Here is a 12,915-nt window from a genome sequence, read left to right as displayed (position 1 = left end):
CAACAGTATCGCGAATTCAATGTTTTTTGTCTCCATCTCAAGAAAAACCCATCGCACCTAAAGTAGTTTTGACTTCAAAAGTTTTTTGCAGATCACATAGCAGTTCGTTTTATAGCTGATGAAACAAAGATTTGTGTGTAACAGAATGGCAATACATAGCATTCTTCAAAATAAACGCTTCATCATCATCATCATGATCATCATCATCAGCCGGAAGACGTCCACTGCTGGACAAAGGCCACCCCCAAAGATCTCAACGACTATCGGTGCTGCGCTGTCTACATCCAAGGTATTCCAGGGATCTTGACCAGATCGTCGGTCCATCTTGTCATCATCCACACAAACGCTTAGGGAGGAAAAATATTACCACGCGCTGAGTTCCCAGAATGTTTACCAATATTCTCGAGCTTCTTTGGAAATGTGACAAAATCCTGAACATTTCTTAGTTCAATTTATAACCAACGATGAAACGCGGCTTTACCATTATGACCCAGAAAACAAATAACATTCTTTAACTAGATAATACCATCATCTCCAACCCCGAAGGAATTTAAGGCGAGTCATTGGGCCGGAAAAAAAAGACCTCTTTATTATCATTTACTTAAGACTTCCCCAAACTAACATTGACTATAAAAGAAATACTTTTACTTGGGTAGCAAGCAATAACTTTAACAATCTGTTAAGTCGCGGTCATACGGCATACCTGGTACAAAAATTGGTTTCTTAGAGAGTCGATTACAACATAACGCAATGAAAATATTACGACGCAAAAAATACAGTAAACAAAGAAGAACTTAAAGAAAATTTTCAACCGAATAGAATATTTATATCTTCCCAAAAATAAAATATAAAAACATTCTTTTATTAAAGAATTTAATAGATTTAGTACTTTTATGAAACTTAAACCAAACAATTGTTCAATTTAAAATGAAAATTTTAAATAAACAAAAGAAAATCAATTAAATAAATGCCCATTTGCAGCTTAGCCACATGATAAACACAAATATTGTAGGGTTGGTTGAAGCGTTTACAATCCTAGTCAGTCCGCGCCTTAAATAGGGATAATTATCTAGATCTCTTCTGCTCAATCGTAGGCTATGCAAGACGAACCTTAGCCAACAAATTCTTTACTAATAACCCTACATAGTCCTAATTGATGTTATGTTAACTTTAACTTTAATGATCAAGTAAATTGTACTATTCAAATTGTATATATACTCGCGTTTTCTGGTTAATTTTTCTACTAAGTTCTTACTTTAGTTTATATAGCTGTTGGTTTTCCTGGTAAATAAAATAGTAAAGGGGAAGTCATGATTGAATATCTCAACAATACAGCTACAATTACTTATATGCAGAGCAAACAAAAAAATGCGTAACGAAGCAAGAACAACTAGCAAAAGCCGTAGTTGCTGCAGATTAGGAATTTCTAGGTGTGCAGGATTGGAGAGTTTTAAAACAAAGGAATTTCAAATTAAGAAAAAAATATTCCAATTAGTATTAAATAGGCAACAACATCGAAAGCCGACAACATGTACACATTCTCATTTTGAATGCCCTGCGTGCATCATCTAATGATATGCTAATATGAAATTTATTGGTCTCAGAGAGTAATTACCACCAAATATTTTATGGAGATGACATTATAACGCACTGTAATCCCCAGCTTACATCGAAGGCTTCATCATAAATACTTAAGCTTATTTAAACATTAATTATATAAATGATGAAATTATAACTTTTGATAGTACAATTACATTAAAAATTCAAAGATAATCCTCATTATTTCAGAGCGTTATGTTTTCAAGTCTCTCGGCAGTCCTCACTAACTGATTTGCATTTATATCAACGAATTAAAATAATTTTCTGTTACAGTATCATGAAATCTAATAATTATATTAAAACAAGCCGTCGGGACGTTTAACAGTAGAGCCTGTATTATAATTAAATATAATTATTATGACTTAACATATAATTGACTGTATAATTTTCTGTTTGATGTCTTGCGTTAGGACTTGAAATAGTGTTATGTTTTAAAGGGAAACCGCTTCAGTTGAGAAGAATTTCAGAATGCAATTCTTCGCAAACCCAAAAGGAGAATAAAATCCAGTATAGTACGTCTTAGAAAGTAACCGATTAAAACAGGCCTGATTACTTATTATTGTAGTGTGTGCATTGCTCAAAATAGAGGTTAATTATCCACAGCTCTCACAGAATGACAACCACGTACCGCAAGATGCAATGTTGGTAGGACCGATGGTCTATCCAACATCGCTGGAATAGGAGATCCCCGGGGCAGGGTTTTGTCCAACAGTGGACGTCTTCGGGTTGAAATGATAGTCCGTAAGATATGGAATACTAAAATTTTTAATAGTAGAAATATACCAAACAATCAAATGATTAATATACTTAAACATAACGCTTATGATAATATAATATATATATATATATATATATATATATATATATATATATATATATATGAATCATAATCTTTAAAACGATTCTAGGCAATAAATGTTATTAGAAGTTAATAACCTATGACAACATAAAGTATCGTTCTGGTCGTAAATACTTAATGCTCGTAATCTTGATCTTGTATCTGTCTCAAAACTTAATTGGTGTTTCAGCTTATTGTTGGTATCGTTCCTTTAACAGTTGTCGGAGATTCTTCTTAAATTGATTATTTGACTGTTTTATTGATAGTTAATTGTCTATCTTTAAATTGTAAATTGGCTTAGCCAATGTAACTGTACATTGAATGTTTTTAAAGAATACCAATCCAAAAAAGTTTCTTTCTATAGAATTTTTGTCTGTTTGGTAAGACACATAATCTATACAATAGACTTAATACAAATTTGGATAATTAACAAGAGATCGGGCAACTTATGGGTTACATATTACTTTCCTAGATGCAGGTATAGTTTTTGCTGCTTTATATCGTAAAGTCGACGTCATGGGCAGCTCATTAGCAATAAACACTAATATCGATGTGAAGTAAAACTGATAAGTCGTGAATGCAGGATCTTTAAATCCAATTAAAATGTTTTTTACAGAGCCATTTTTATGACGGAACAAATTCCTTATATAACAACAAGAATTCTTATGGAGCCAATGTTGACAAGTAATACAGCGACAGGAAATTTCAAAACAATGTTTCTTACATTTTTAACTATCAAATGAAAGCTTAGCTGATAGAAATAATAGATAATAAAGATAGAATAATAGAGGTTTTTTTAAAATACATGTCAATTAATTTAAAGGTGCAAGTTACTGGTATTAATAGACATTATTCCAAGTTTGAATTTCTTATCTTTTTAAAATGAACTCAGTGAACTCAATAAACGAAAAAAATGTTTACCAAAAAAAAACGACTTCAAAAACACTATTTCAGAACAATAGATATAATATGCACTAAAAAGTATAAAAATAATTGCGTATTTTTATACAATCTAATTAATTAATCTCATTCAAGTTACGATTATTGTCATTTTTGGAATCGGTGTCCTTCCGTCGCGACTCGCTCTCGCCTCTTGCCTCCTCACGACTCAAGCACATCTCACCTATAAATATGTATGTAGTTACAAACCTATCTTAGATGACACCGACTCCAAAAAATTACAATAATCGTGATAGATTTTATAAAATACGCAATCATTTTTATACTTTTTAGTGCATATTGTATCTATTGTTCTGAAATAGTTTATTTGAAGTCGGTTGTATTTTTGTTAAAAATAGTGAATTTGAAGTACACTAACTAAAAATTTGGCTAAATATGTGTAGATATACTAAATTTTTCAATGCAGCAATGAACGTAAACGCTTCGCAATTTGATTACAGACAGTAAGAAATTCTCCCACAGATGGCACCCTTACTATAAGTCGTTAAGGAGTCTTCAGGAGGAGTGAGGAGGATTGATCATCATATTCGACTACGACAATTACTAATATAACTAAAGTTATTAATAACTATTGGATACCATAAAAAAGATTAGGCCGAGTATCGTTAATTTGCTCCTAAGAATTGAAGAGTTCATGGATTCCTTAATCAGTACCTAACTAAACTCTCACCAAACTATCTTTGAAGTATATTCTTTCCAATAAAAGAAGAATTATCGAAATCGGCTAGCGCGATATTGAGTTATTCGTAAATTTACCATCCACTTTGCTATACGTATGTATAGCAAATTTAAGACTTTTATGGTTTTCTAATGGATGCCACTGTCAGGTCTGGACCAAATTACAACGGGGCACCAAAAACACACGGGAAACACCAGCTTTCAAATAAAAAAAGAATTATCAAATTTGGTTCACCCAGTCGAAAGTTTTGAGGTAAAAGAAAGTAAAGTTTTGAAGTAAAGGTAAACATAAAAAAAACATACCAACGAATTGAGAACCTCCTCCTTTTTTGAAGTCAGTTATAAAATCCCTTAAATAATGTCGATAAGAAAACACAAAATATGTAAAAAGGTTCGTAATTCTGGTAGCAGCATGCGTGTTATTTTGCCAATCTCAAGATTCTAGGACAGACAGGTTTTACGATTTATAGTACGTGTTTATAATTTTTAGAGCCAGCGCATATCCCCAGCCATAGACTAGAATGTAACAACATACATACTCGTAAACCGCGAACACGTAAACGTGATAATTATAATTATTATGGACGCAGACATTACACAGCTTTCATATCAACGCTCCGGCGACAGAATGGTGGAATTTAATGCAATTTTGTAATTCACTCACGTAAATATATCTTGTTTCGCGTTAATTTTTTCTCTATGTGGTCTGTGCACAGGTTTGGTATTTTATCATATTAATAAGAGATTTCCGCCTATGTTTTGACTCATCACGTTATCTCTGGTACCATATAGCCCAGATGTGAAATTTGGTACAAATATTACTTTCGTGGAATAGTTGTTGGTTAAGAACGGATTTAACGAAATTTATTAGAGTTTTTTTAATTACGAACAGAACAATATCTGTCGCGTGAGCTAGTATTAATTTTGACTGTTTTAATCAAAATAGGGCTGGACATATAGCAAGATGTAGAGACAATAGATGGACCTCAGAGGCATCTGTGGGGAGGGCCTATCGGAAAAAGGAGAATAGGACGTCCTAGCAAAAGATGGATAGAAGACATTCAAGCGACAGCAGGATACTTATGGAAAAGATAGCAATGAACAGAGAGGCATGGAACAAGCTGGAGGAGGCCTATACCAGAGAAGGGGTTACAATCAATAATGATGAAGACAGTACATAACAACAGACAGTTAATATAATTTATTATATATATATTTTTTCTTATCTGTGTAAATAATAGTAACAATAAGTAATATTTATTATAATAGATGTAATCATAGATATAACTGTAATATAACTGCTGTAAGAATGTAATTTAATAGTAGATTGGAATTAAATAGCTTTTATTATTAGTATTATTATTAATCAAAATATTATAACCGAGAAATTAGAGCCAAATATTACAGAAAACGAACATCTCCCAACTCTTCTAGCTGAACAGACTTTTGTGTGAATATTTAACAGTTTTATTAAACAAAACAATCATTTTTAGTTTGCTAGACTTACATCATTTCACTAAAATTTTAATATTATGAAAATAAATTTATTTCTTATTTATATTATTATCTTTTCAGTCATTTAAATAAAACAATATTATATAGCGCTTATCTTAAATGATTTTGAACGATTTTGCGGACCACGCCTGTACCGTTTTAACTTTTCTGGAATAAATGCCCTTAACGCAAGTTGACATAAAATATTTTTTTGTTTGAGTGGAGTTCGAGTGACTTTCTCTATCAGTTCACACTAACATCTGATCTCATGTCTGTGGATCCGTGGTCAGCATTAGGGCTCTGGAGCAGAAGATCCACCTGCACCGGATTCTGTCCAGTGCATCTCTTACAACCGTGGAGTATTTGGATAACGAGTCTTTGATTTGGCCATTTTGTTGGAGAGAGACCGTAGGTTCTTTTGCCTTCGGTATTTTCCTCTAACATAAGCAATGTCAAAGGAGTTTTTTTCGAAAATTTGCCACAAAACCGCACACAACTTACAAAATAATACAACTAAAACATGATGTACAAGTTTAAATTTATTATTTACACCGACTCCGTTAAAATTTAATTAAAAACTTAACTGTACCACGTTTCAGTTGCACAGAACATCATTAATTATATGTTGTTAACTGGAAACTTGTAAGTGCAATCTTAATTAGATATTATGGTTTGCACATGTCGAATTTAACAGCATATTGTATTACTACAGACTATTATTATTTCAAGGAAAGTTTGGCTTGTTAAGGTACGTAGCTGACTGTTCAATGAAGGGCATCAACAATGTTTGTTTTGTACGATGTTGTATTATAAAAAAAATATTTTGGCCAATTTTTTTACTTTGCAGTAAAATGGTAAAGTTGTAGGTAATAAAAAGATCTACAACTTTGCCATTAAATTTTTTTTCTTTGGACTTGTATTTTTGCAGGAAATCGAGATCGAGATAAACCGTTTGTTTCCTTCCCCCCCCCCCCCCCCCTTCCGAGCCGGCGCTTGCCCATAATTTACTTTTCCTTTCATTTTTGTCATATTCTCTTCCTTTTCCAAAAGGTTTCATCCTACTATCATTTTATTTTTTGTTTCAAATATTATCGACCCTGGTTCTGCGGTTATCGTTCATAAATTAAATTTTTCTTTAGATCTATTCGGTGTTTAATAGCGGTTGCCTTTCTTCCGAGAAACGTTGCTTTGAAACCCCTCGTACATTTTCCCAAGGTGTATTATCAATTTTGATAAAAAAATATATAATATAATATAGCGTATGTTATATAAAATATACCACGGAACGCGAGAGGTCGTGGGTTCGAGTCCCTCATCGTTCATAAAATGTTGTATTCAAATTTTATTTGTGTATGTTTAATTTCTATACCTAAGTAATCAAACATTGTTAAATCAGATAAGAACAATAATTTCAATAGCACTCTTTATGCCTAAACAAACGGAAGATATAGTTATAACACGAACTGTGACGTCAACTATTCATTTTTATATTACACAATCCAAATGATAGTGTTCTTATCTTAGAGATATTTCAATTTATTGTTGTTGAAACATTTTTTATTGAATGCAAAACAGTACTACAACTTTTATGAAGAAAACTTTTATGTAACTAACAGTTCACAATTATTTTCACACATAAGTTCTTCTTCTTTTTTTTTTTATGGAAAAGTTGGACTAACGAGCGTACGAGTCACCGAGTTAAGTGATCACCGCTGCCCACATTATCTTGCAACACCAGAGGAATTGCATGAGCGTTGCCTCCCTTTAAGGAAGGTGTACGCGCTTTTTTGAAAGTTTTTTTTTTTTAATTTTATGAGAAACAGTAACTTGATGTTCACTTCATTAACGACAGTTAATACTCAATGCTTTAAACGAGTAAGCCAAAAATATAGCAAATGTAAATTAACAAGTAAAAGTACAATATTGTAGTATCGTTTAAATATAATCATACAATCAAAGTATAGAGAGGAGTATGTAATTTGATCAGCTAATAACGTCACTTTGTGGGAGGAGCCAACTCGTGCAACGTTCCAAGGCCGTAGCCATCCATACAAATGAGACTGTATTTAATAATTATGCTTGGCAGACGCGAAGCCTTACAAAAACCTAGGCTGAAAAGCCTGAAATTACGTCACTCAGCGTTGAATAAGACGTCTATATGATATGACAAAGCAACAGAGGACCGATCAATCTAAGGTCTAATGGAGACGTCTGACCGAGCTGGCGCCACAGCGGCCGACGAACGCCAGAACCGCCACATCTAGGGCTGTCACCTACCCAAAAAGCACACAAGTGCGATTCTGACCTACGTTCTATAGATTTCGTACGTGCAATCCGAGTCATTTTTAGGGTTGCGTATTCCGCATGCTTCATTATCCGTCTGTCTGTCAAGATACTGTATACTTATGATGAGCATAAGTCGCAATAGTTAGATGCACTATAGCAATATACTATGTATAATTAATTAGACAGATTGCAAAGAGCTGTCATGCAAATAAAAATGTTACTTTAAAATAAATAGTAAATTAATATAATTAAAAAGTATATATTGTTGTATCTTATGTCTAGATGGGTGTGTCAAGACGATGCATCAATCTGCAGATTCAAATTTACAGGCTTTGTGTTAAATACATCAACCCAAGCAAAAAGAACTAAGAAAAATGTTATGTGACAAGTTGAGTTTAATAATATGACATACAACAATTTTTTATTCATAGACATCTACAATATATATAATTATTATGGTTTATGAATTAATTTGGTTGGTTTTCCTCTAACAGAACGCGGTTCTGACTGTACTCGAAAGAACATTACTTAGTCGAGCGCGATAACTCATACGAGTACAGTGCTGATTCTCTATACCAAAAGAGGCCAACGATTTTTAAAAAGTTTTCACTTCAAAAAATTAAAAGGTATAACTATATATGCTCCATAAATAGATTTATTTTTTGATTAGGTGAATTTATAAGCTCGAGTCTTTAAAGGAAGGATTCCATCTTGAAATCTTGAAGCGTGAGAAAATAGGTTTTGACATACTGACATCCAAGTGATAATATAAAGGTAACATGAATACATCAGTTAAAACCCCTGGAATATTATAAAAACACAATCTCATTTATAAACGTTGTATGTGGGTGGTAAGTGGCAACCCTAAGCGGATTGTAATATCAGCTCTTATTCTAGGGCTCATTCCTCGCCTACACATCGCAATTTGTTCAAGGCTAGCCGTTGTATTCATTTCGATTCCTGCTCCTTTGTATTATGATTATGTGTTTTGCATGGCTGTGTCTTTAATATATAACATGAATATTACATATCATGCTTACTTACTTCAATGACTATTAATTATTTTTACTACAATGCAAAAAAACAACCAAAAACTGGCTCCATGGGCTGAATTTCCATGAGACCGAGAATTTTACACAATAAAACAACTTAATAAATCATAATAACATATCTAAACACTCACTCACACACACACACATTCTTAGAAGTTATACTTTTATTTTATTTGATTGATTATTTATTATTTGATTTTTTATTTGATTTGATAATTTGATTGACTATGTAGGTAATGATGTCTTGTACCGAGAAGTCCCTGACAGCTGAAACACAGTTCATACTAGTTTAGCTGTCTTTGCTCCCTGTTTTGTATGTAAATAATTAATAATATAATTTAGAACTATTTGTAACTTGTAACTACTAACTATTATTAATTATTGTAATGTTTGGGAAATAAAGTTATCATTATTATTATTTTTGGAGTGAAAACTTCTTTTACGGCGTTATGCACTTTTCTTTGGATGGGTATAAAATGTTAAACTCGCGTTAGGACACGTGTCCTGATCCGAAATTCGTAAGACAGTCGTTGAAATAATGTTCAGCTATTTAAACTTAATGATCAAACGGTCATAGGACCAGTGGTTGAATCATTATGATTGAGAAGCCGAAACACCGCGAGGTCGAATTGATTCTCAACCGTGAAATATTTTTACAGTTTAATTATTTGGTTTGTAAGCTTTTGCATTAGCGAAGACCCACCTTAAGGCGATAGTTATACTTGTATTTTTTTAATACTTTTTATTTTATTTTATTTTTTAAATTTATTATTTTATTCTTACTACAGCTACCATAAGCTGCTGGTAATGAAGATGGTGAAAAAAGTCGTTGAAATTATGGACGAAAGTCGATTTTTCTGAGAGATAATTTTTTAATGTAAAATAAGATAGCTTAATGCTTGGCATTTAAGTATCTACTTTTATACTAAAAAATAAAGCAATTCGTGCCAAATTATTACCTAACCATTCAAAAATGCACAACGTTTATGTTCATGTTTTCACTTCTGTCGACACTCCCGGAGTGCAACCCATTTTTTTATTTATTATTCTTAATTCTTATTACCTTCTAATACCATAAATTAAAAGGCATAAAAGGCATTTATTTTCTCAAAATTGTTTCCATTAGAATTCTTTTTGATGTCATTTCTAATAACTACTAGATACTACTACCGCTTCGGAAACAAATGGCGCTCTGAGAGAGAAGAAGCGGCGCAAGAAACTCTTCCAGCATTCTTTTGCGCTCTTTTCAATAAAAATTCATGTCAGTCATTTCTATCGCTATAAAATAATCACAATCTAGTCCCAATTATTTTTGTAACTCTATCTGTAACTACTGTTGTAATGAAGTACAGTAAAGGCTTTTGACTACAATAACTTTAATTCTCATACCTACATGATAATTTATACAACACCTACAATAAATAAATAATCCAATGCAGTTTTGATCACTATTTCAAAATTTCAATGATTTTTGTTTTATCTTCTATCTGTCTATACTAATAAATGGAGAGCCGGTAATTCTTTCGGTTATAATGCTAAAACCACTAAGCCGATCGGAATAATACTCATACCAGAAGACGCGGCGTGTTTCGGAAAAGGTTTTAATATAATCTATGGTATGGTATTTAAAAAAATAATCCACGGTGATTACTTATACGGAACCTATATTTTTTTGTCTTAGAAATACCCATACATTCGTAATACAAATAATTTAGTAAATGGACATTACATATGACAATTTATACAATGAGTACGAGCGGGGTACTTCATTTATATAGAAAAATAACGTTTATTGGATCGGCACTTGTATATATAATAATAGCTCTACCTAGTTCTACTTATATATTATATATATATCAGTGAGAGGCTCCTTTGCACAGGTTGCCGGCTAGATTATGGGTACCACAACGGCGTCAATTTCTGTCGTGAACCAGTAATGTGTAAATATTACTGTGTTTCGGTCTGAAGGGCGCCGTAGCTAGTGAAACTACTGGGCAAATGAGACTTAACATCTATCATCTCAAGATGACGAGCGCAACTGTAGTGCCGCTCAGAATTTTTGGGTTTTTCAATAATCCTGAGCGGCACCGCATTGTATTGTCTCGTCGCATATATTCATAAAAAAAAAACATGTTAAGTACATAATATGTGATCATTGTTATACACATAAGTGAACACACAACACGGCACTCCGTTATTTATAGATTATTGTGAGTTGTGACGTATTTCATGGTGAAACCATACGGTAAACAAACACTAACACGTCAAAGCTGCTTAAATTGAAGACGCTGTATTCCCACGAAGTGACAATTATGTGGGGCGACAAAAACAAAACTGTCGTAACAACCTTCACCTCTGATCCTTCAATTTTAAACATATTATTGCTATACGATTACAAAATGTTCGCGCGTCGAATAATATCGTATTAGAAGTCGTAAATGGAACTTCACTTTACCAATGGGAGGTTTTTTTTTTTCACAGGATGCCGGCTTCTGCCGTGAAGTAGTAATGTGTTTCGGTCCGAAGGGCGCCGTAGCTAGTGAAATTACTACGTAAATGGACTTCACATCTTATGTCTCAAGGTGACGAGCGCAGTTATAGTGCCGCTCAGATTTTTTGGGTCTTTCAAGAATCCTGAACGTCCTGCTCGTCTCGACCCTTATTTTCATAAAAAAATATATTTCCATATGCCGTTTAAATTACTTTGATCTTTAATTTTTTACTGTGCTTGTAAGACCTAGCCACTGCCTTCCAAGGTTCTGCTAATTCAAACTTATCCTCATTGGTTTTATTCGAATATTTTTCATTTCTATAGCTTTAGTCGGTAAACTAAAATCACTTTTGGGGTACATGTTTCGAGCTACATTACCAACAGGTAATTTTAGCTACATCAATACATTTCACGGATTTAAAAAAAAACTCTCAAAGTACTACACAGATTAGTCAAACAAACAGTTCTTTTAGAAAATATCAACGATTAAAACATAATATGACGAAGGTCTATATTATCGTTGAAAGCTCAAGTTAGCAAAGATAACGGCGGCATCGCGTGACCGCATCCTAAAGCAACAATCCGCAAGGTTATCTAGAGCATCCTGAGCTGTTCCGAGACGAAACTGTGACAGTGGTATTGCGGTAGGTCAGGCATCTACTGGCTGCATTCCGAGCCAGTCGCGGCAAACTCGATGCGAGCGATGAACTAAATTTAGCGCCGGAGTGAACGTACGCCGAACGTACCGCCCCGCTATTCTGATCCGTTTCGCGTGCGCTACCCCTTCTGACTATAATTAACCCGTGCCGATGAGCGAAATGCTCGCCGCAATACTCACACGTTTTCGTGTAGAAGTCCCTTCCAGTGATATTTTTTGTCCATTACCCTGTTTACATGCCACTTCTAGTGAATTATATTTAATACGTTGTTTTGTACAGTAGTCACTTCTAGTAATTATTTTCCGTGACTTACTCATGTCACTTCCAGTGATTCTATTTCTATTTTTTTAATATCACACTTTTTATTATATACAATATTTAAATATTCACATTATTGTATGATAACAAATAAATTCAACTACAAACTAAATTATACACATAAATATTATATATTTAATAATATATAATGTATTTACAATGTTGTTTTTATAACATTGAATGAATTTACAATCACATTCATTTTATTCTTTTTTAATGTTTATCTGTTACAAACGATTTATAAGCTTATTAATTACATTCATAATATTATTAATGTTAATAATCACTTTCAACGTTATAACAATCAATGATTTAATTGTTTTTTTATTAATAAACCAATAAACAATATTGATCGATTGAACTTAATACAAATACATTTTTCTTACAATATCTTTAAATGTAAATCACTTGTTTTTAATTATTAAAAGGTGTGAATTTGATTGAATGTTACTTATTATAACTAGTTTATTTTTTTACACGCTTTTTATTAGCTTCACCTGTATGTATGTTTGTTTGTAGCCGACTCATTTAGGCGCGATT

General features: G+C 32.8%; 1 protein-coding gene and 1 long non-coding RNA gene across 7 annotated transcripts in view; both read right to left on the bottom strand.

The window, feature by feature from the left end:
- LOC126976532 (protein alan shepard) overlaps window positions 1–12,915 on the bottom strand; it is a 179,841-nt gene that overhangs the window by 160,257 nt on the left and 6,669 nt on the right. The window lies entirely within an intron of this gene.
- The window catches only part of LOC126976551 (uncharacterized), a 219,216-nt gene that overhangs the window by 205,510 nt on the left and 791 nt on the right, over window positions 1–12,915 (bottom strand). The gene's annotated exons all lie outside the window — the stretch shown is intronic.

The sequence above is a fragment of the Leptidea sinapis genome, chromosome 41 (genome assembly GCF_905404315.1).
Source record: "Leptidea sinapis chromosome 41, ilLepSina1.1, whole genome shotgun sequence".
Lineage (NCBI taxonomy): Eukaryota > Metazoa > Arthropoda > Insecta > Lepidoptera > Pieridae > Leptidea > Leptidea sinapis.
The sequence above is the reverse complement of the archived record's forward strand: the minus strand, read 5'-3'. Positions and strand labels throughout refer to the sequence as shown.